Consider the following 26,012-nt stretch of genomic DNA (forward strand, 5'->3'; position numbering starts at 1 on the left):
GAACAAGTCAATCGGCTGTGTTCATGCTGGTAGAGAGTTTCCCAGGCTCCCCTCTGTTTTAAAATAGATTTTAGGTGTGCTCTCTTCATGCATGGATTGTGACATTTTAAAATAGATTTTTAACCGAGGGGGGTCTGGGAAACTCACTACCAGCACAAACACAGCCCATTGGGACTCATTCCGAGTATGGCGGTAAGGGATAGCGGCCACGGGTAACGAGACCGGTGGCGGTATTCCCTGACCGCCATACTCTGAGTTCCCTCTGCGCCCTCGCCTTTAACGCCTGCTTTGAGCAGGTGTTAAAGTCGAGGGCGCAAAGGGGCCTCCAAGCCAATAACGGTGACCGTAATGAACGGTCACCGTTATTTGCATCTTCCCCATTCCCATTGAGCCCTATGGGTGCTCATTTGGGAATGGGGAAGAGACTTGGTGAATGGGGAATTACCGCCCCGCCAACCTTGGAATGGGGCGGTGATTCCGCCATCCACCAAGGCGCTGCCGGTCCGGGTACGGCGTCAACCAAGGCATTAATAGCGCCATTGGTTAGCGCCGTACTCGGAATGAGGCCCATTGACTTGTTCTTGGGTGGATGGCCCCAGGGAGAGTCCCAACCAAGTCTTTAGCTCACTGTTCTTGCTGTGGTACTCTTGTTCAGAGGAGAATTCCCTAGCATTTTGGTGCTGACTGCCCCATGGCAGGACAAAGACTGATATGCGGGGACATTTCTTCTCTGTGAAAAGACTTGGTTGAGACTCTCCAAGGGGCCATCCACCCAAGAACAAGTCAATCGGCTGTGTTCATGCTGGTAGAGAGTTTCCCAGACTCCCCTCTGTTTTAAAATAGATTTTAGGTGTGCTCTCTTCATGCATGGATTGTGAATGTTTGTTTAAAAATCGATTTTAGGTGTGCTCTGTTAATGCATTGATTGTGACATTTTAAAATCGATTTCAGGTGTGCTCTCATCCTTCAATTGTTTTGTCTTGCTAGTAAAAATCCTACATACTCCCTGTCTTGTCTCTGTCCCCTGATCCCTGTTACCTCCCCTCAACTTTTAGATCCCAGTGTTTCTCCCCATTCCTATTGTGCCTTCTTGTTCGTGTACGCCCTCCTGTGTAAAGGGTTTTACGGCAAGGCACACACCAACCAGAGACTTCTTCCCCTGACAATGAAGGTGGCGCACAATAAAACATGCCCTTTTATTTTTATTTGAACCCCGGATCCTTTTTGAGAAGGCACCCAACCCGTCTGACACCCACATTAACAAACACCCTGTGTCGCAATGGACCACGAGCCAGGCCGATGTGTAACAATGAAATATTTATTTATTTTTAGAATTCAAATGAAAAAATTAGCAAAACAAAATTAGGGCAGCAGCCACCATGGTGTGGCAATACAAAGGCTAAATCTGATAATACAGTTAATTCTCTTCTGACACAATGTGAATACACCTTTAAGAGAAATGGAAACAAAATCACTTTTCTTCACAATCAGATCGCATATAGGTTATGCACTCCCCCTGCAACACTTTCCCCAAACACCTGCTGACTAAATTCTGTGTGGATGAAAGGCAGTGGCAAGGAGTCAGAAAGAAGAGGGAACAAATTCAGCCCACCACTCCAGAAAGCAAGGCCAAAAATGAAAAATGAAAACCCTCAAAATGAGCAAAATAGCACACTCAGATTTACTGGTTACTTATAGATCAGTTTACACTTGCAGTAGAGTAGGATAACTAGGATAACATTCATGTGGATGTGCTGAAGAGACAAGGAGGCTTATAGGCTCCTGAGCAGGGAACTAAAGCAACGTGAACACAGGTGAGAAACTCGATTTTGGGAAAGAAAACAATGCAGCAGAAATCACACGAGACAAAATTGCAATTTCTTATTTCGCACAGGCTTTAAACAGGCAAACAGCTAAGAAAATGGGGTTAGCAGTCAAAATCGGAAATCGGTTTTGTGATGGGGAACAAAAGCACATAACAGATAGAATAGTGAAGGGAAAGGAGGGCCCTCATTCCGAGTTTGGAGGTAGCCATGGCGCCATGGCTGCCTCCAAAATTGGTCCGACTCCGGTCTGGTGAAGGGAGTAATTACCGGTCCAGTCCGAGGTCGGCGGGACCAGTTATTCCCCATTTAGCGGACCCATTCCACCATTCCCATTTGAGCCCCCATAGGGCTCAATGGGAAGGGGGAAGGCGGCAATAAGCATACTTGCCAACCCTACCGATTTAGGCAGTAGGCTACTGCTTTTTAAGCAGTCCTACCGCCTACAGATTTGGGTGACAGATCCCACCGCTTTTTACAGTGGCAGTTCATTTGTGTGACTCTAAGGCAATAAATCTGTCTGTGCGGTGGGCAGGTAAGTGTTACATTTGAGTGATGGGCTCAGATGAATCCACTGGCCTGACAACTACATGACTCTGCCCTGCACTCTTGCCGGGACAGACCTTAGGAGAAACACCAGTGAAGGCAAGTGGCAGAGCGTACCACCATCACCCAGCATCTGCCTATCAGACTGAGTAGGGTATCAGTCTCCATGTTGTTCAGTGTTCAACCTGCACTGCAGGAATACATATGTACTGACCGGGCTGCTGCTAGAGAGCCGTGGCAAACGTTGCCTAGCAGCTCTTTGTGATCATTTTCTGTGAAGTTAGGTAATTGAATTTGGTGTTAACTTACCATTCATAATTATACATTGTAAACATTTGAGCATCTTTCCATGTTGTGCTGTTTGATAGGTTGTGCATTTTAGAATGCTCCAGTGGTGCTCCTGTGATTTCATTGTTATGCTAGTATTATTTTTGAAACTTGAAAAATCCTACATCTTTATGGTCACAGAATGTTGGCAAGTAGAAATAAGGGTACTGCAAATTGCGGTACCTTTACTGACCCCGGTATCCCTTTGCGGGTCCCGTCCATAACGCCTGGTAAAACCAGGCGTTAAGGGAGGGACCGGCAAAGGGACCTCGGAATAGGGCGCAAAGGGATTACCGGCACCGGTGTCATTACCAGTGCCGGTAATCCCTTTGCACCCAGGTCGTAATGACACCCGATGACTTTTTATAGGATGATAGTATGGGGATTTTATGGGAATGCAAGTTGGAATTTTAAAGGAAAGCAAATACACTGGCACAAATTGGGTTTGTTAGCACAATGATTAGTTCTACAGAGACTATGGGCCTCATTACGAGGTTGGAGGTAGCCATGGTGATAGTAGCACCATGAATTCCCCCTCACTGCATTCCGGGTCCGAGTTCTCGGAATAGGGACTTACCGGGTCATTTCAACCTTGGAGGACCCAGTAAGTCCCCATTCCGAAAACCATTCCCCATTCTTATTCAAGCCCTCATAGGGCTCAATTGGAATGGGGAAGGAGCTAATAAGGGCCCGCAAATATCGGGCCCATTATTAGCTCCAAGGTCCCTTAGCGGGACCCGTTGAGGGACCTCGTAATGTGGCGGTAAGGGGTTAACGGCAACGGCACCCTTACCGTTGCCATTAACCCCTTACCGCCGACCTCATAATGAGGCCCATAGACTAACACAGATTCTTCTAGGGAAACGGTGAACAGAGGATACTGACAATTTGGGATGTGACTAGGTTTTTTATTGGATTCTATAGGATTTTAACAGAATGCAAAGGAAAAGTGCAGTTTTTTGGGTACTGCGTCAAGTGATACTTACAAAATACACTTCAGTTGGGTAATTTGCACAGTCGGCTGGGTCTCCGGACAGCGGGGCCAAGGATCTGGTCACTGGGCAGTGGTGGGGCTCTACTGGATGGCAAAAGATGGCCAAAGTCTGGTCACTGTGGACAGAGGGATGAATCAGCTGGGCAAAGTGTCTGGTTACTGGATTCTCCTAAAGGGGATCAGCAGCATCTCCCCTTTTCTCCCTGGATTATTGGGTATGCCTGGATCTAGAAGGGTGGTTCTGCCTGGATCTAGATGGGTGGTTCTGCCTGGATCTGGATGGGTGGTTCTGCCTGGATCTAGATGGGTGGTTCTGCCTGGATCTAGATGGGTGGTTCTGCCTGGATCTAGAAGGGTGGTTCTGCCTGGATCTAGATGGGTGGTTCTGCCTGGATCTGGATGGGTGGTTCTGCCTGGATCTAGATGGGTGGTTCTGCCTGGTTCTGGATGGGTGGTTTTGCCTCTGGATCTGATTCAATGGTTTATCTCTGGATCTGGATTTGGGTATAAGTCAGATGGGCAACTTTTTCAGGCGATGGTTTGCCTGGCAGGTAGGATCGGCAGACTGCTTCTTGAGGAGGGGGTGCACAAGGGAGTGCTTAAGGGAAGAGGGGAAAGTTACAGTGGCGAAGGAGTGATTACAGAAATCAGCCAAGGCTGGAGCGAGGGTGTCAATATGGTCCTTGATGGTTCTGCAGGAGCAGGGGAGCATCTGTTTGGATGATACTTTCATAGATCGGAGTTGTATAGAAACCTTGTCAGGTGTTGTCAGAGAGAAAGAGGAAAAAGGAGGAGGAGAGAGAGAGATGGCCAAGGGGGGGCCGAGAGAGGGAGAGGAAGAGGAGATAGAGGACAGGATGTCCTGAGTTTTAGTTGAGAAGTGAGAAGCCAGAGCCTTACAGAGGGACTGGGAGGGAACAGGAGAGGTAGAGACTGCAACATGATTGCCCAGTTCCTTGCAGATTTTAAAGAGTTCAGCCGTGTTGTTAGAGGGCGCAGAGAGGTGGGCTTAAATGTGTATTCTCTACTTGGACAGGACAGATAGTCTGTGTTGCCTTTGGAGCAGGCGGCAGGCCAGTTTGTCCGAGGATGCGCCTGAAGCCCTCCACTTCCTCTCAGCCATCCTGCACTTGCGTATAAGAATGGCGAGGTAAGAATCATAGCAAGAGTTGCACTTGGAGGTAGGCTTCAGCCGTATACTCATGACACGGGCAAGGATGTCTAGGGTGTTGGAAATAGACAGATGCAGATTAGGAAGGGCTGTGTCAGGGTGTGAGTCAGCCACAGGAGTAGGAGGAGCAGAGAAAGTAGAGACAAAGGCATCCACTGACACACGCTTCATGGGCCGAATGACCGAGAAGGTAGGTGGCAGGGCTGGGGCGGTTTGCCTGAGGAATAGAGAATTTCAGATGAGAGGAGAGTATAAAGTGGTCAGTCCAAGAGAGAGGAGTGGTGGGAGGGTTAGAGAGGGGGATGTCAGAGGAGATGAGAACATCCAAAGTATGTCTGGCAGTGTGTGTCGGGCAGAGGGCAGAATGGAAAGAGAGAGAGTGTTGCGGAGGTTTCGGAAAAGGCCAGAGGAGGGATTAGAAGCATCCAGGTGGATATTGATCTCTCCAAGGAGGAGAAGTTGAGAAGTAGAGGCAAAGAGGGAAGAGGAGAGGTCGACCCCTTCAGAGAGGAAGAGGGGGGCCTGGCCAGGAGGCCTGTAGATGGTGGCTACAGTTAGAGAGAGGCCGGGAGAGATCGAGAGTCTGCAGACCAGGCATTCAAAGGAGGAGTAGGCCTACGTATAGATGACAGAGGCATGGACCCACTCCAAAAGATCAGGGCTACTCCCCCTCCAGGATGGTTGGTTCTGGGTTCGGAGATGATCTTTTAGCACACAGGGAGGAGAGTGTCAAAACTTGTGACATACCTGGGCATAAACCATGTCTCGGTGAGAGCAAGGACATCTAGTTTGAGTTCGCCGTGGAGGTGACAGATGTCAATGGAGTGTTCAACAGCAGAACGAGAGTTGAGAGTAGCGACGTGGAGCAGGTTACCACATTTGAAAGACTTTGTGGAGGGGTACAGGCTTGAGGTACACCCTGCAGAGGTGTTAGAGGGGCCTGAGGGTGGGCAGAGGAGGAAGATGATGGTGCCAGAGAGGTGGCGGAAGAGTAGCAAGAAAAGGGAGGAAGTTGATAAGACGCAGGAAACGGAGGAGATTGGGCTGAGGGTCCTGAACCAAGACGGTGTCATTCAGATAGACATTAATGATGGTCTTGGAGGAGTAGAAGGGGGCCGAGAAGTACTCCCATCTAGTGCCACTGTTAATGGGAGAGGCAGAAAATGGAGAGAGTACAGAGACCATATGAAGGTTTGATAGGTCTGGAGAGGGGACGACCAAGAGGATATTGGTGAGAGTCTGTATGGAGGAAGCACTGGTGTAGGTATCAGCGATAAGGAGCCTGTGTTGGAGAACAGGATGTCCCTCTTGAACGTCTTCCTTCCAGACTTAGTGAGAGGGATAGGGTTGGAGATAGAGTAGCAGTTAGAGAAGATGGGAGAGACAGAGAGCACCATAGGGGATGTGAAGGAGTTAGGTGGAGGAGAAGGGCCTGAGAGAAGAGAGAGAGAGACTCACAGCCCTGTGCCACACAACTCAGCTGCTCGTTGCCTGATACGAGTCTCCCTTACAGCATCAGAGGAGCAGGAGCTCCACTGACGAGGATCAGTCACTGCAGGAGCAGCTGACATGCAACACGGAGTCCCCCGAGTCATCTGAGGAAACTGGATGAAATATGGTGAGCTTCACCTCAAACGAGTGCAGGCGAGAAAAATGATGTTTTCTGCGCCGTGCTAATGCTCCAGATAATTGCCTCACCACTACTACCATATTGCCCCATCCACTTCGAATTTGCCTGAAAAGGCATCTCTAGGCACCCAAATCGCCATTACACACACAAGGTTTTGGATCCTCTAAGATGGCCGACAGCTGCCTCATCTGAATGCCCACTGCTCAGCCAGTAGTCCCCAGGCACACCGGATTGGCTGTGCAAACCTTATACATGCCCATTGGTTGCCGCCCCACTACGAGCAAGGCCCACAAGCATCAAGGCCATCACCTGTTCCTTGCCTGTTTACTGCCGTGACTGCCTTCTGCCAGACCCCCTGGCTGTTTCCCTTCGCACCACCACAAGGTAACATCTGTTGGCTTCAAACTCCATCTGCTAAAAAATATCGCTATGTTGTTTTTAACCACACCTGTTTAAATCACACTTTGACTGCCTGTAATTTTGCTCTGCATAGAACTGCATTGATTTAATGCTTTGACATCTTGTGTGAATATGCAGATCTCAACCCTACTTGATAAAGTGGCACCTAGAGTGCCTGAAATCTGGTCAACTCTCAATTGTTTATCCACGCATATAAGCCAAATTGTGGCATTTCGAACTTAGCTGTTCACCTTTTGCATTTTACCCATATGGCCTCATATTGTATTTAGTGGTTTATCCATGCATCTTAGCCAAATTGCAGCATTTCGAATTTAGCTGTTCACCTTTTCCATTTTACCCATATGGCCTCATATTGTATTTAGTGGTTTATCCATGCATCTTAGCCAAATTGCAGCATTTCGAACTTAGCTGTTCACTTTTTGCATTTTAGCCATATTGCCTCATATTGTATTTAGTGGTTTATCCATGCATCTTAGCCAAATTGCAGCATTTCGAACTTAGCTGTTCACCTTTCGCATTTTACCCATATTGCCTCATATTGTACATAGTGGTGTATCCATGCATTTTAGTCAAATTGTGGCATTTCGAATTTAGCTGTTCACCTTTTGCATTTTAGCCATATTGCCTCATATTGTACTTAGTGGTGTATCCATGCATTTTAGTCAAATTGTGGCATTTCGAACTTAGCTGTTCACCTTTTGCATTTTACCCATATGGCCTCATATTGTATTTAGTGGTTTATCCATGCATCTTAGCCAAATTGCAGCATTTCGAATTTAGCTGTTCACCTTTTGCATTTTACCCATATGGCCTCATATTGTATTTAGTGGTTTATCCATGCATCTTAGCCAAATTGCAGCATTTCGAACTTAGCTGTTCACTTTTTGCATTTTAGCCATATTGCCTCATATTGTATTTAGTGGTTTATCCATGCATCTTAGCCAAATTGCAGCATTTCGAACTTAGCTGTTCACCTTTCGCATTTTACCCATATTGCCTCATATTGTACATAGTGGTGTATCCATGCATTTTAGTCAAATTGTGGCATTTCGAATTTAGCTGTTCACCTTTTGCATTTTAGCCATATTGCCTCATATTGTACTTAGTGGTGTATCCATGCATTTTAGTCAAATTGTGGCATTTCGAATTTAGCTGTTCACCTTTTGCATTTTAGCCATATTGCCTCATATTGTACTTAGTGGTGTATCCATGCATTTTAGTCAAATTGTGGCATTTCGAACTTAGCTGTTCACCTTTTGCATCATGAATCTACTTAGTCTGATACTAAACAATAATTACTTTAGATTTCAAGGTAATTATTACTTACAGGCCATGGGGACATCAATGGGGTCTACAATGGCCCCAGCATATGCCAATACTTTTATGTACAGGTTTGAACACACTCATGTGTTGGAGAATGTGGATTGGTCTAGCAAGATATTGCTATGGAAACGCTTTATCGATGACATCTTCGGAATCTGGTGTGGGACACAAGAAGAACTGATTTCTTTTTCAATTATTTGAATTCTATACATCCTAGCATCACATTTACAATGGAAATAGGGAAGCCTTCTATACACTTCTTAGATGTCTGCCTGAAGATTGAAAACAACCAGATTTCCACTAATGTTTATCACAAGCCTACTGATGTCAACAACCTGCTGCATTTCTCAAGCTTCCATCCTAAAACCATGCTAGGCAGTCTGCCCTACAGCCAAATCCTAAGACTCAAAAGGATCATCTCCGATCCAGAAGGCTTTGACGTGGAATGCACTAGACTCCTGGAGACATTTGAAAAGAGGGGCTAACATCCCACTGTCTTGGAGGAGGCGAAAGTGAGATCTTCAGGCTTAAGTAAAGAACAACTACTGACGCCTAAAAGTAAGAACAGGGAAACACCATTACTATATATTTCTAAATACTCACGCCAAAGCTTCCAAATAGGAAGAACAATCAAAAAACATTGGAGCATTCTCCACAGCGACCCATTACTTCACAAAATCTTTCCTAAATCGCCAATGATGGCCTTTAAGAGAGGCCAGAACCTAAGGGACAAATTGGTAAGAGCCGAGAAACCGCCAATGGAAAAACAAATGCTTTTGAGTACTAAAAGGAAAGGCACATACCCCTGCTTGGCTTGTACACATTGCAACATTGTGATAAAAGGTGAATTTGTGACACATAAACTCAGAGACTTTGCCACCTGCATCACAGCAGGTGTGATATATACCATTAAATGCCCATGTGGCAAATTAAATGTGGGACAAACCACCAGTGAAGGATAGAATCACTGAGCATAAGTCCAACATCAGATGCAAAAACATCAAATCTCCACTAGCAAGGCACTTCGTACAACATCAACATACTGTAGCCCAAGTGAAATTCTTAGTCCTGGAAGTGGTCAAAAAACCACACAGAGGGGTGACTACCAATCAACCTTGTCTCGGAGGGAGAAATTTTGGATAGACCTTCTGGACACTCTTAACCCTAAGGGACTCAATGAGGAGTTCTCACTTAGATGTTTTATTTGAAATACTTTGTAATGACTGACTTACTTTTCTCCTTGTTTTTTTCCCCCTATTTCTTTATTCTTAAACACAAATTCACCCCAACTATCATCTCCACCTTGCATCACTGTGTTTCAGCGATTTGGTAATTATTTCTACAATGAATGTTGGAATAAAGGAAGGACATTTATTTATTTATTTTTTTAAATATTCTTTTATTGAACATTTATAATTAACGTTGGACAATGCAATATATTCCGAATTTTGCCTTAATTCACAGTGGAACAATTGTTAAGTTTAGGTAAGTCCGGGCCTTGTCTACCTGCCCACTGTCCTTATGTCATATGTAAAAATGAATTCTCCACACGAGGTAGTCATTGACTTACAGCTTTTATCCACCCCCTTGTGGCCATAATGCAATGTATACATATACTCATTTGTATCATATGCTGATCGTTTGATTCAGTCATTTTCCTTTTACTATTTAAATTGTATACGAGTTACCCTGGTTTCACTTCCCGTTAGAATCCTCTTTCATACATCAAGCTATGCCATCGTTTTGGCTAATATCATACTATCACCACACCATTCCAAGATGGCACCCACGGTTCTGGCTGCCTTCCCTACATGCTTTGCGCTCTCCGTATATTTATAATAGTCCTTCCTCTAGCTCCATGAGAACCTATTCAATTGCTATGGTAACCCGGCACACGCTGACTTTCCTGCATGCGGCTGGGTTTCCAGGGAAACACCACGCACCCGCTGCAGTTCACTGCTTGAACGCATCGTCCGCCTTACAATATACGCGGCCACTGCGAGTCCACTTGAGTTTGAGACAGCGCTCGGTTAGCCACTACGAGCTACATCTGTCTACATCTTGCAACGGCATCTTTAGGTAAGAAAAACGTTCTAGCAAACGAGGAATACATAGTTAATTTAACGGCACTTGGCTGTCTTTTTGGATAGTACAGTTTAGATTAAAACCGGATGCTTTATATTTTCCATATTTTAGGCTAAAATGGCCTGGAGTCTTCTTTTTTCTGATGCAAAGGATCAGTGTTTTCACTGATTCCCAGCACAACCAATCACTGAGCATGCACAGCCACCACATGGATTTTATGGCACAACTAATAATAAGTAAGCAGATATCTGTCATTTTTTACTTTAAAGGTCTCTCTTGTCCTTTTTTCTCTTCCGGGAACTTAGACCCTAATCTTCTACTGCATTACAGGAATGCCCCTGTTAACAAGGGTTATTGCTCATCTAGTACTACATAGATATAAGTCATTCAGGGCCTGTGTGAGGGCTTGAACAATGGACATTATAGATTTAGCACTTTCAATAGATATACCATTCAAGACTTGGACGATGGCTTGCATCACTGGGATGTTAACTTGTGTTAGGGTAGTTGATCAATGACATAAGATTGTCCAAGAACAATTATTGTATGCAAAACTAACAAGTAGAATCATGTCTCAGCCGTGATTAGCTTCTTGTCCTTACTACCTATAGTACTTGCCCATTTTTCCAGGCGCCGTATCTGAATACAGAATAGTCCAATACTCCAGAACTTTCTCTTAGATTCATCACCTTATGATTAATACATCACAGTGTCTTCACTCTACGTTTACAAGGTACATTTATTTTCGATTCTGTCTTAGCCATAATGAACACATTTTTTTTGGCAATATACTATCTTCTAACACTTACCATTAGATCATGTAAACACAGAAGACCAAACTGCATGATGGTTACAATGGCTTCTGGTGGTTATTTTTTGGTTCTTCACTGATACCTCGGTTTTAAGTTAAGCCGCCTTGTAAAATCTGGAATCTCTCTTTGAATGTCCACACATAAGGACCAGCCTCACTTATTGTTATGTAATCCAAACAAATCCAACAATGTTTGCGATTAATGTTTGGCATTGGATTCGTTGTTTTTGAACATAAAACTGTTGTCTGAACTATTTGGTAATAGTTTGACACATCCTTTGTCTATTTCCGCTGTTTTACAGTTCATACCAATTTGGCTCAAGAAGAAGGGACAGTAATCCCGAAACGCGTCAGCCTTTTTATTCCTGAACTGTCTACACACATGATTATGATTTAATTTGGATAACATGTGACATTGTATCTTGATTTGTTTTCTGCATCACCTTTACCACATGGTAACACAATTGGCTTGTATGTATTAAACCATTTTGCTTTATTGCCTATATCATTGTTCGTCTTTACATTTACTTCATTAAAAAAGTACCAATTGGTGAACCAGTGAAAGATAAAAATTGTATTTATCCATCAATTGATGGAATACTGATAGTGTGCAGGGGACGGGAGGGCTCCTACCTATGGATCCTTTTTCCTTTCTCTACGCGAATGTAATAGTGATCCTGTGCCAGGGTCACGTTTCCTCCCCCGCACCTTAAAACGATATATAATACTCTCACATACCCCACGAAGATCATATAAGATTAGGTGAGTGCTTCTACAATCCCCCTCGCACCTTTGGCATTTTATCCATATTGCCTCATATGGTATTTAGTGGTTTATCCATGCATTTTAGCCAAATTGTGGCATTTCAAACTTAGCTGTTCACCTTTTGCATTTTAGCCACATTGCCTCATATTGTATTTAGTGGTGTATCCGTGCATTTTAGCCAAATTGTGGCATTTCAAACTTAGCTGTTCACCCTTTGCATTTTAGCTAAACTGCCACACCTCAAAGTTAGTTGTTTACCCAGGTATTGCGGCCAATCCGTTCGGCCTAATTTAAGCATTACTCAATGCATATTGACCTCACCATCTAGTATGTGTCTATTCACTACTAATTTGGTTGTCTACGTCCTGATTAGCCTCAATCTTGCATTACCAACCGAAATGGCTCCATATTTATCCAACTTGCCAGCCTCATCCCGATCTATCAACCAAGTACTATACCTAGACCAAAACGACCCTCAAGCACTGCTTCTGTCCAATCACCCACTCACCACTATAGAAAGGAACCTAGGACTCAGAGCCAGATTAGCAAAAATATATGAGCCTCCTGCCCGCTCATTGCCCTTCACACAAAATTCTAGAACGTCACCACTCCGACCTAATCCCTCCACACAAACCAGTAACCCATCACAAAACTTCCACCCTACACCTCTTTACAACTCCCTCCTCCAGGGCACTCCTGAACCTACACAGGACAAGCGCCATACCACCATTCCAAAAAACTCAGTCACTACTCCAAATAACCCTGCCTGCCCTAAAATTAAGGGAGCCCTAATCAATGCAAGATCGCAAGTAGCTCATGCTATAGAAATTGCAGACTTACTCCTTACTGAAGACCTCGATTTCCTGGCCATCACTGAGACTTGGTTACACCCAGCAGAGGGCCCTATGCTTATGCTGGCAGACCCAGATAATTACTCTATCTTAAGACAAGACCGGCAAAATTCCAGAGGAGGTGGTGTCGCCATCATCCATAAGTGCAGTCTCGCCATGAGACTAGCTACCTCTACTGATGCCCTCTCGTGTGAAACACTAGCAGTTAAACTACCACTCTCTAACACCCAAACTCTCAACATCTACCTGATCTACTGCCCACCAGGCCCCATTGGCACCTTTGAGGAAGACCTTAGCTCTATTCTATCTAACAACCTTAAAAGTTCCACTCAAGCTCTCACACTAGGAGACTTCAACCTGGGCTACAATGACCCGGATGACCATTGCGCCAGTGCCATAGCCAACACTCTCACTGAACTAGACTTTGTGCAAAGATGATCGACACCTACACAGGCAAAAGGCAGAACACTCGACTGGGTGGCTGACTAAAACTGCCTAGTGAATATCATAAATACTTCACCTTTAGCCTGGACTGACCACCACCTGGTATCATTCATGCTTTCCACCGACAGACCCTCACCTACACCCATCACTAAGGCCCCACCCACTCTCACCAGAAACAAGAAGAACATGACAGTAGAAAGACTTATCCCCAACCTACTTCCCACACTTAACACACTTCCTGACAACCTGGATCCCGAGTCCCTGATCGAAGAATACAATAAGATTATGGCCACCTCCCTGGACCGCATCGCCCCCCCTTAAACTTACATCCAGTAAACCAAAAATACACCTCAACAAATGGTACACACCATTCCTCAAAAATCTAAGGCAGCAAAAAAGAAACTGTGAGGCAATTTGGAAAAAATCCCCTTCAATCTCCAACAAAACCAAATTCTCTAAACTAGCTGCACTTTACAAAAAAGAAATCTACCTGGCCAAATGAGCTTCCTTTGACTCTCGTATATCCAAAGCTAAATCCAACATGAAAGAACTTTTTTCCATCTTCAAAGAAATAGAAACCCCCATAGCACACCTTGACACGTGCATCAAAGATAAAAACTGGTGCTCAGAAATACAAAGTGCCCTAGCGAATAAAATCGTGACTCTTCAAAGCAAAATCTCCAGCAAAAGAGCCACCCTGAATGACACCCTTAACTCAAAAATTCCAGATAAACCCATGCCCATAGACCCCACCCGCTTCCAGTTCTCTAAAGTCAACATACTGGAAGTTGAAAAAATGATCCTGTCCCTGAAACCGTCCAACTGCCAGGGCGATCTGTGCCCTGCACAGCTCATCAAAGATGCTGCCCGTGATCTGTCCCCTTTCATCACAAAATTGATAAATGCCTCCTTCTCTACTGGATCCATCCTCTCCAACCTAAAACAATCCTGGATACTCCCACTACTGAAAAAACCCACACTTGACCCAGCCATACCTACAAATTACCGTCCTATAACGACTGTTCCTTTTTAACTAAAAATTCTGGACAAGGTTGCCTATGCACAAATACAGAAGCACTTGGAAGAACACAACCTTCTAGGATCTAGACAATCTGGATTCCGTCCCCAACATGGGACCGAAACTGCTCTCATTGACCTGAAAGCACAGATCGATCTGCTCAGAGACAATGGACAAGTGGCTCTACTCCTCCTCCTCGACCTGTCTGCAGCTTTCGATCTGGTCGATCACTCTGTCCTATGTTCACACCTCCACACTTCAGCTCACTTCTCCAGCGAGGCCATCACCTGCATCACATCCTTCCTTAACGGCAGGACTATGAGGGTCTTTTCTCCCACAGCGGCAGCAGACCCTATACCCATGACCTGCGGTGTTCCTCAGGGCTCCTGTGTCTCCCCCACACTATAGAACATATTTACCAAGCCCCTTTTCGATGATTTGGATCATCTTGGTATCACCTACACTAACTATGCAGATGATACTCAGATCCTCCTTCCGCTTTCAGGAGATTATGAAAAGGATTTGGCCTTGGTGAATAGGGTCTACATCATCATCCAGGCATGGATGGCCACTCACGGTCTATGCCTGAATGATGATAAAACGGAACTCATCATCTTAGGCACCACATTCAGCATTAAGAAACTAGGCACTGCCTATAATTCCTTCATGATTGATGGGAACAACATCAAAGTCGGACAGGAGGTCAAAACATTGGGATTCTACCTATACTGTACCTTTTCCCTCAAAAGACAAGTGAGTTCTCTTGCATCCGCCACAGCTTATCTGTGTAAATTAATCCGCGCAGCCAGACCTTTCCTGTCGAATTCCAGCTGCCTGACACTTGCCAGAGCCCTCATACTGTCTCGCCTCAACTATTGCAATGCCATGTACATGGGGTCCACCAAGGCCACCACCAGTAAATTGCAAACCCTCCAGAACAACGCCCTCAGAGCAGCTCTGGCCATTTCCAGAAGAGAGCACATTACAGGATTCAGCCAACAGAACAACTGGCTCACCACTAGAGATAAAATTCTCTTAAAAACGACATCACTCACCCACAAGTCCCTTAACAATGCTGCCCCAATCTACCTGATCAACAGATTCCACAGACAACCTTCCCTAAGACTCGTCAGAACTATATACAAAGACTGTTCCCCACTACAAACGGGCCACCATAGGGGGTAACAGTTTCCCGGCAAAAGCTGCCAAGCTCTGGAACTCGCTGCCTCCAAACCTTAGAGCAGACCTACCCTATCAGCACTTCCGATCCAAGGATGTCTCCTGGCTGAAATTGGAGTCCCATTAAGACAATGAAATGCCCGGTGCTACCCGCACACATTGTAACCACGTGTGCCTTTCTTGCTTACTTGTTTATTACGGTCCTATAATATGACTGCTGATCTGTATATAACAATATGTACCTATTTTTCTATCATGTATTTTCTCTGTGTATTGTAACCAAGCTTTGAAATGTCTTAAATGCTGCGCCCTGATACCCCCGGGTACGCTCGCGCATTATAAATAATAAAAACAAACAAACAAACAAACAAACAAACTCAGAATGCACAGGGGGAGTACGAGGAGGGGGCAGGAGCCACAACAAAGGAAGACACAGGAGGGTACAAGTAACTCACTACAATGAACGGCATGCCTTTCAGGTTGAGGGGGGATCTAGGTGGGAGCCTAGAGAGACCCCACAACAATGCCACAGTTACCGGAATGCAAAAACATCCAGATTTGACTTTCCTAGTAGGGGGAAAAGGCTAGGTTTTTGGGTACAGCACAATAGAACATACCCAGGTTCGACCTTCCTAGAAGGGGGGAAGAAAGGCAAACATTTTTGGGCACAACACAATACAACACACCCAGATTCGACTTTCCTAGAAGGGAAACAAAAGGCTCAATTTTCGAGCACGACACAATACAACACACCCAGATTCGACTTTCCTACAAGGGGGGGGGGAAGGCTACGTTTTTTGGGCACAGCACAATATAACACACCCAGGTTCGACTTACCTGATAAGGTACAGCAGATCGACGGCTGCAGGCTACATGCTACCACAGAAGACAATGGCAGACACCACTGGATCTGTACTTTGCCTCTGGTCCTTGGCCGAGGGGGCTGATGTGGCAGGGGGTGCCTTAGGTGGCCGATTTTAAAGGGCCAGACAATCAATGCAAACACGGCGGGAGGGAGGAAGGGGACAGGGCCAAAAACAAGAAAGCACTGCAACAAAGGGAGGGGGTAGTGGAGACACACGCGCTGTAGCGTGAGAATAAATCATTTTTAAAATGCACAAGTTACTTTGCCACAGAGCACCTGGCATCACCCCAGCACCAGAGAAGTGGAAATGGTGCTGGCGGCAGCGATGTCAGGTAACCAGGAAGACACGTGGTCTGCCAACAAATGCAAGCGCAATGGGAGGGTCAACAACAAGGAAGCACCGGGACAAAGGGAGGGGGAGTGGGTACACGCGCTGCGTGTAGAGTGGAGTGATCACTCCAGTACCCAGCTAGGGGCGTGTTGCCACCAAAAGGTGAAAGCACAGAGTTCATTAGATTAATGAAAGACTGGATGATGAATTCATTATGGTGGGACTAGGAAGGGGCTGTTGGATGAAATTATGTAAAAAATGGTAACAATAATTGTAATGTTTTCTTGTTTGCCGAGGAGACGGGATCTCTATTTACCAGGATCTCTATGAACCCAACTTATCACTCTGATGCTTTAGCAAACATCATACAGAATCACAGGGCTGCCATTCCACTTATCACTCTGATGCTTTAGCACACATCATGCACACATCATGCAGAATCACAGGGCCGCCTCTCACTCATCACTCTAATGCTTTAGCCTACATCATACAGAATCACAGGGCTGCCTCTCACTTATCACTCTGATGCTTTAGCAAACATCATATAGAATCACAGGGCCGCCTCTCACTTATCACTCTGATGCTTTAGCAAACATCATATAGAATCACAGGGCCGCCTCTCACTTATCACTCTGATGCTTTAGCCTACATCATACAGAATCACAGGGCCGCCTCTCACTTATCACTATGATGCTTTAGCAAACATCATACAGAATCACAGGGCTGCCTCTCACTTATCACTCTGATGCTTTAGCAAACATCATATAGAATCACAGGGCCGCCTCTCACTTATCACTCTGATGCTTTAGCAAACATCATATAGAATCACAGGGCCGCCTCTCACTTATCACTCTGATGCTTTAGCAAACATCATATAGAATCACAGGGCTGCCTCTCACTTATCACTCTGATGCTTTAGCCTACATCATACAGAATCACAGGGCCGCCTCTCACTTATCACTCTGATGCTTTAGCAAACATCATACAGAATCACAGGGCTGCCATTCCACTTATCACTCTGATGCTTTAGCACACATCATGCACACATCATGCAGAATCACAGGGCCGCCTCTCACTCATCACTCTAATGCTTTAGCCTACATCATACAGAATCACAGGGCCGCCTCTCACTTATCACTCTGATGCTTTAGCAAACATCATATAGAATCACAGGGCCGCCTCTCACTTATCACTCAGATGCTTTAGCAAACATCATACAGAATAACAGGGCTGCCTCTCACTTATCACTCTGATGCTTTAGCAAACATCATATAGAATCACAGGGCCGCCTCTCACTTATCACTCTGATGCTTTAGCAAACATCATACAGAATCACAGGGCCGCCATTCCACATATAGTTTAGCTGCTAATAATTGTGGGTAGGGGAAATCTTTGTGTGTAATGAAACCGTTTTTTTAAATTGTTCCTTTAAGAAACCTTTTAAATATGAATTCAGGCCCACATTGGCTACAATAATGTTAACATCATTGTGTGCATTGATATCGCTGACTGATTAAATGGAATCGTGGAGATTTTGTAGATGTTGTATGGATCTTATCAATAAACTTAATTGATTCAAATGTTTTTTATTTTATTTTGCAAGCTAATAGCACAGATTTCCTGGCTGCTTAGAAGGAAGAGCGCTTGTGGGGCCGGTAAGATTTTGCGCCTCATTTCGACTTCAGAGGTGTGGTAAAGAATGGTGGTAATGCAGCATTACCACTGCCTTACAACACTGCCAAATTACAGGTTTGGGTGGCCACCAGGGGGCGCAGATGCCGTAACGCCTCTAATGTTCGTTTCCCCGCCTTGAGGCCCGAAAAATGCTTGAGCCCCACTGGAGAGCCACAAGGTGGACAGGTGACCCCCCCCCCGCCACCCATGAGGTGGCTGAAACTGTAAGGTACTCCCTGGTCCAATTCCGATCTCTTGAGACCCAGGGAGTGCAGAGAAAACAACATAGAAAACTGAGGCGGTGAGCGTCAGCCAAGGTGGACGGTCTCACAGTGCCAGAGACTGGGACAGTGACGAGCCAGTCCTACTGCAGAGACACCATTGCGGAAAGGAGAGAGACAACCAAGAGACAACCAAGAAGTGCAAGCGGAGGCCGGCCCCCTCTCTGCTCCAGCATTTCCAGACCCCCTCTGGCAGGACGAGAGAAAACCGCACGGGAGCTGAGAGGGCACTGAGGCATGCCAGCACTGCGGATGCAGTAGAGGGCACAGCAGGCCCCCGCCCACTCAACAGAAACGGTGAGAGCGCACCCCTGCTGAGGCGTGGTAGGGCAGAGGCACTCAGGACCTCATCCCCTCCCTATAACAACAAGCGGGAGCACCCGCCAATTCAGCACTCCACATGACCCCGGGGAGGAAGGGAGAAATCCCCAAGACCAGCGTATGATCCCCTACAGCAGAGCACACAGACTGGGGACATGCTGAACAGCATCCACCAGATCCCTATTGCCTGAGGAGCCAGTCTGAGGCCAGTAGAGGGGCCCAGAACACTAGACACAATGGGTCAAGGGAAAGCTCCCTCCATGCTGGAACTGTAGCGTCCTCGCCCCATCCACCACGCTCACCAGAAAAGGGGTGAGGCTTGGCCCTCCACCGAACCAGAACACACATGGGCCATATGATATAATCCCCTCAGAGACCTGGGGGCTGCCTGCACAGAGTACTGCCAAAACTCAAGGAGACAACAATGACAAGGAGGAGGCGAGGCTGAGGAGGGAATAATCAAACCGCCCATCCAGGAAAGGAGTTCTCAGTGAATGGGCCCACAGAGACATATGAAGGAGCCCTGGTAGGTGTGGTGGTAATGGGGGAAAGCTGAGGGCCCGACCCTCGTCACAGCCTGGGTGAAAAACGAAGACCAGATGGACGTTACGGACCCAGAACCACAGCGCACCTCACTTCAGAGAGGAGATCAGAGGGGCCGCAGTAATAACGGAAACCGACTGGCAGGGGAAGAGCTCTAAGCTGGAAGGAGCGGACTGAACCCCCCCAGTGGGGACAGGGAGCAGTGGGGGACTGCCCTAGCAAGCCAATCAACGAAGGAGCAAAGAAGGGTGAGAGTCCCACCCCCTACTCAACCCTGAGGGTGGTAGCTCCCTCTCCTTGTACCCCACAAAAGAAAGACACCAGCACCAGGTTGGACGACCATGTATGAGTTGGAGAGAGGCACTCCAGGAGTTCTGCTATCAGGAGGCTGCAGAGAGCTGAGGCGGACCAAACCGAAACAGAATGACAGACAAAACAGAGGAGCTGGCGGAAGATTCCATGCCCCCAAAAAGAGACATGGTGGCCATACTGCAGGAAATTAAAGCCTTGCGAGCAGACATTGGACATAGGATCGAAAAGATAGACCAGAGAGTGGATAAAATGGAAGACCAGCTACAGGGTCTAGAGGCCAACCAATCATCGGTCGACATCCTAGAAACACAAATCAACACCAGATTGACCGCACTGGAAAAGAAAGATGAGGAGAGGGTCGTGCAAATGGACGATTTCGAAAACAGGGAATGGAGGAACAATCTACGGTTCTTTGCCCTGCCGGAGGGGGAGACAGAGAGGCACATATGCTGAGCGGTCAAGGGTGTGATACTCCTCCTACACGGAAACGAGATGACAACTGACCCCACAATTGACTGGCGGGGGCTGGCTGGGGGCCCAAGCTCTGTCTTCATCCTCTTCCACGCCTATGCGGAAAAGGTGAAAATCTTGGAGGAGGCCAGGAAAGCCTCCACCATCACGTACAACAACGCGATGATTACGATCTTCCAGGACCTTCCTGCATTCACACTGGCCAGAAGGCAGATGTGCGGCCCCCTGATGAAAGGCCTACGAGAGAAGGGAATTCGATACCGCTGTGATTATCCCTTCTCGCTTTCATTCAAATATATGGGCCAACGATTAAGACTGCTCACCGAAGAAGACATTAAAGGAGCGATTCAGGAGTACATGGAGGCTGAGGATGACCGCAGACGACCCACCAGAGAAGCGGCGGAGGAGAAGATTGGGGGAGGAGGCACGAGGGACAGGAGATGGATCCCGGGTTTACAAAAATTCAAAAAGTTAAACACTCCCCCTCACAACAATGGCCCATGAGACACTGAGGGTCGGGGCACTGCCCGGACAGATCTACACAGGACAAGTCTTGGTTCGTCCTCTCCTGAAAACAGCACGTATGGGGGTAGGTAACTGCAAAAGTGATGTGGAAACATTGTGAGATTCGTTCAGAGGGACAAGGAGTGGTGGAGGAGAGGTTTTTGGTGGGTTGGGGGAAGATTTGGGGGGGCTCTAGCAGAGAGATATCTATGAGAATGGGCCAGAGTGAAGCGGGCACATTGGTGGTCTAGTCAAGTACCAGAAATTGTTGAACTTTTTGGCTGGGCGCTGGGGGAGGAGAGAGGGGAGTCATGGGGGAGGGGTCTAGGGGTTTCGTAGTTAGAAAGGGGGGCAGTTGGGGATAGGCTCCTCCAGGGGGGGGAGGAGTTGGGCAAGTGGGGGAAGTGGTTATTGGGATTTTGAGTATTCAGAAAGCTCAGGTAGCGGGCCAGCAGCAAGGCGCAACTGACACGGTTACAGTCTGGGAACACAGAAAGAGGTCAAGGTTAGAGAGATGCGCAAATACCCCGATGGTTGACAACATGCCTGTTTTGGAAATAGGCTCCCTACTCTCCTATGAAGAGGTCCCTCATGGTCTAAAAATGTAGGAGGGCCAAACCAAATCTTCTCTTTTTCCAGGAAACTCACTGGGCGAGGGGTAAAGAACCGGTCATTCGAGGTGGAGGGATAGGGGAAGTGTATCATGCCTCTTATAAGACTAAAAAGAGGGGAGTGGCGATTGTCATGGATTCTAACTTAGGCTTCAGGATGAAGGGGGCGATCAGGGACCGGGTTGGCCGATACCTGTTCATCAAAGGAGAATTACAGGGGGCCCCCCTCACACTGGGAGTGGTTTACGGCCCCAATGAGGCACAAGTGCCTTTCTGGGAAGAGGTCAGAGACAAACTGAGATTATTTGTGGGGGGGTGCCCTTAGTGTGTCAGGCGACTTCAATATGCCATTAGACCCTAGTAGAGATAGAAAAAGAATGTCATTACAAAAACCCTTACTGTCAGAAGATTCCACATCCTGGGATTTTTGCAGAATCAACCGCGTCTTGGGCTTAATGGATACACTCCCTACTCCATCAGTGGAAGATCCCCCCTTTACATAGTACTCTAAAACCCATGAAACATTCTCTCAAATCGACCACATCCTGGTGGAGGACCTTCTGCTAGCACATACAGTAAAACCTGCGTGTAGACCCGGTCCCATGGTCGGATCACGATTTGGTGCGGATCACCCTGATGGAGGCTTGGGGACGTCGGTGAAGAGTGAGTTTGAAATGCAACGGTACGCTTTTTAGAGACACAATCACAGCCCTCTTGGGAAGTAAAGTGGAATATTTTGAGTTGAACGATAATGGGGAGGTCAGCCCGTGTATCCTGTGGGATTCCTTTAAAGCCACCATCCACGGCGTCCTAATAAAAATAGGGGTGGAGAAAAAAAAGTGAGAAGGACAGCCAGGAAAAGGCCCTATGAGAGAAATAGCGCAAGTTCAACACGGGCGAGTACCGGGTGGATCCATTGCCCCAGAACAAGCTGCAGCTCTGAACCAATACAAAACCCAGCTCAGGGAGTTATTGTTCAGCAAAACCGAGAGGAGTTTCCAGTTCCTTAAACAAAAGAATTACGAAAAGGGGGAAAGGGTGGATAGAATACAGGCATGGAAACTGAGGGAAGTACAGAAAAGCAAGATGGTTCACGCCATGAAATTCGAGGAGGGGACACTATGTCATGACACCCCGAGCATAGGGGGAGCCTTTAAGCGCTACTATAAGTCAGAATTTAATGGAGAGGATGCTCTTATTGAAAACTATCTAGACAAGATACCCATACAAGGACTAACTCGCGACGCGGCAGGTAGATTAGAAGACCCGATAACGTAAGAAGAGATTGTCCAAGCGATAAAGGCAATGAAGGGAGGTACGTCACCGGGGGAAGACGGCTTCTCAGTAAAATTCTATAAGCTTTATCAGTCCACCCTGGCCCCACACATGGCAAGGGGTTTCAATGCAGCCCTCGAGGGAGACAACCTGCCCGAGACAATGATGGGAGCGATTATAGTGATACTGCCAAAGGAGGGTAAAGACCTGACAGAGTGTTATTTATATCGGCCAATCTCTCTACTGAACACGGATGTCAAGATCCTGACGAAGGTGATCGGTAGAAGGATGGAGGGTATAATGTCGACCCTGATCCATGCTGACCAGGTAGGCTTCATTAGAGGGTGTCAGGGCTTGGATAATATCCGGAAGACGATTGACCTAATGCACTATGCACGGGAAACCAACCTCAACGCTAATATCCAGAGGGTCGATACACCAATTGCGCCTAGTATGATCAAGTGGAGGGGAGCAATGCCCCGAAAAAGGAGAGACAATTTCATTGAAGTATGGCACCGAGCGGACCACTAAAACTGTGCAAGAATCTAGCATTGTTTGTTTGAAGTGGGAGGAAAGAGGGGGGGAGCTAGGGTTGTTTGATGAGGTGTGATGATGCTTCAATGTGACATGTAATACACGGCCCTTGTTTTCTTTGTTAAAATGCCAATAAAAAGCAAAGTAAAAAAATAAAGAAAATGACAGGTTTGGAGGTAAGGCAGAAGAAAGACCTCCAGCAGGATGCTGGAGGTTGTTCCTCTGCCTTATTGCCCAATGGCGGCCAAATAAGTGCTATTACCACAAGTGGTAATAATGCCGAAATCTTCATGGAGTCAAATGGACTCTGATTAATGAGTACTAACACTGCCTACCGCCACTTGTAATCCGGTGGTAATACCACCAGACCTAGTGGTGGTAACGGTCATACCGTTTGGTGCTATCTGGGCAGATTTACCACCCAGATACCACTGACTCGTAATGAGGCTGTTTGTAGCAAGTGCCAGATAATGAATGACCTGTTATTTTGTAGCAAGTGCCATAGACGGCATTGAGAGGCAGAATGGATGAGTGGCTCTAGACTCAGACAAGCCTGATCACAGCCCCTTTTAATGATATGATATGGCATTTATAACGCGCCTATACACATGTGTTTCAAGGCGCGACGAGGCAAGGGAGGGGGAACAGAGAGAGGACAGACAACGATCCTACTAGGCCAGGTGTCATTCAGATCACTCAAGTGCAGGGGAGGGGTGGGGAAAAGGTAAGGGGAGGGGAAGTGCAGTACATAGGACAGACAGTAAATAAATCAAAACAATAAATAGGAACAATACATAAGAAGTGCGGCCAGCTGGTGGCAGATGCAAGGCTAAGTGCAGATATCAGGTGTCAAGTGCCGGTAGGGAGCTGTAGGGATACAGAAACAGCCCCAGGGTTCAAGGGTTGCCAGGGGGGCAGTGCACATGGGCAACTGGCTGGAAGGGGACCTGGGCCTGGGAACAGAGGGGAGCCAGGTGGTCAGTGCAGTTTCAGCCAGGAGTTCAGCGGGGGAGAGGAGAAAAAACAGAAGCAAAGAGGAAGGTTTTGAGGTGCTTCCGGAACTGGAGATGGTTCTCCTCAAGTTTCAGAGAGGCAAGGAGGCTGTTCCAGAGGGACGCCCCAGCGGAAGAAAGAGATCTACCACCAACTCGTTGCTTGGAGAAGCGACTGACCCTGGGGGAGTTGGAGGCAGATGAGCGAAGAGCTTGGAAAGGAAGATATTTAGGAAGAGAGTTGAAGGTGTTGAAGTCCCAGGCACCAGAAGGCCTTGTGGACAATGCAGAGGATTTTGAATTTAATCCTCACAGCCACTGGGAATGAGTGCAGAGATTTCAGTCCTGGAGAGATACGATCCCTGGGCTTGAGGCCAAGGACAAGTCTTGCAGTCCTGTTCTGGGTGAGTTGCAGAGGGCGGAGTGTAGAGGCAGGCAGATTTAGAAAGAGGATGCTGCAGTTATGTCAATATTATGTTACATTTGTTTACACCCACCAAGAGGGGGGTGCAGTGCAACCAACACCAAAAGGCAACATGGCGCTAAAGCGGAAACCCATGATCAGAAACCATGACGAACGAGCTAAAACAGTAAAAGGAGCAGCCACCAATTCTGGCACGATGAAACTTGGGTACAACCAGAAGAAAACAGTTTGCAGATCGAAGTACGTGGCAAGGAACATACCGCAGACATTTTAAATGCCCTATTCATCAGGAACATGGACTTAAAATGAATGCATCTGGACACCGGCAGCCAATGAAGGAGTCTCAGAACAGGGGAAATATGTTCCCGGAAATGTGTGCTGGTGGCGAGGCCAGCAGCCAAATTCTGGAGAACCTGCAAACGGCGTAACAGGTAATCAGGCTGAGCCAGTTAAAGAGAGTTGCAATAATCGATCTTGCTCAGAACTAGAGCCGAGACCACTGGTGCACGCAGATGAAGAGGAATACATTGAAAAACCTTCCTGAGGATTTTCAGCTGGAAGTGGCCATCTTGGTAAACTGCAGCAACCTGAGGGGCCATAGACAAAGAGGCGGAAAGCTTAACATCCAGGTTCTTGACCACAGAAGCAGTGGCAGGAAAAGAGCCAAAAGAGGGAGGCCAAAAGGCAGAGGTCCAAGAAGAGGAAGGAGAATAGGAACCAACCACTAAGACCTTGGTTTTGTCACCATTTAATTTGAGCCTATTATTGGCAATCCAGCAACCCACGGCCGTTAGGCAGTCTCATAGCTGAGAGGCGTAGGCCGGATGAAGAAGATCCAGCCTGACCAAGATCTGTCATCCTCATATGAGTAACATCTAAAGCCGTGGGCGCGGATGAGAGCAATTAGGGGCTGAATATAGATGTTGAAGAGGCTGAGGGACAGAGCGAAGCCCTGTGGGACCCCACACAGCAAAGCCGAGATAGCAGAAAGGAAAGGCTGAAGCAAAAGACGTTGTGATCCATCAGACAAAAAGGAGTGAAGCCAGGCAAGGACTGGGCCTGCCATGCCTATGGCAGCTAGATGACTGATCAGGATGGAGTGATCGATAGTATCAAAGGTGGCTGATAGGCCTAACAAAATCAGCGCTGCTACTCCACCCTGATCAGTAATCAGCGTCAGATCGTCAAGCACCAAGACTAAAACGGTCTCGGTGCCCTGGCAAGGTCTAAAGTCTGATTGAAAGTCGTCAAGCAAAGAGGCAGACTCGCAGAACTTGATCAGAAGAGGGGACACCAAGGATTCGAGTAACTTTATCCCAAAAGGGAGGAGGGAGATAGGATGAAAATTAGCCAGGACTAGAGGGTCAAGAGCCGGCTTCTTCATGAAAGGGATCACCGTCGCGCATTTAAACACAGATGGAATGGTCCCCGAGACACAAGACAGAATCACTGCAGATGTCAGATGAGCAGAATCTTGGGAAGAATAT

General features: G+C 46.8%; 1 pseudogene; it reads right to left on the bottom strand.

The window, feature by feature from the left end:
- LOC138528247 (zinc finger protein 107-like) overlaps positions 1–26,012 on the bottom strand; it is a 135,052-nt pseudogene that overhangs the window by 43,447 nt on the left and 65,593 nt on the right.

Source organism: Ambystoma mexicanum, chromosome 7q (genome assembly GCF_040938575.1).
Source record: "Ambystoma mexicanum isolate Mex_15411 chromosome 7q, UKY_AmexF1_1, whole genome shotgun sequence".
NCBI lineage: Eukaryota > Metazoa > Chordata > Amphibia > Caudata > Ambystomatidae > Ambystoma > Ambystoma mexicanum.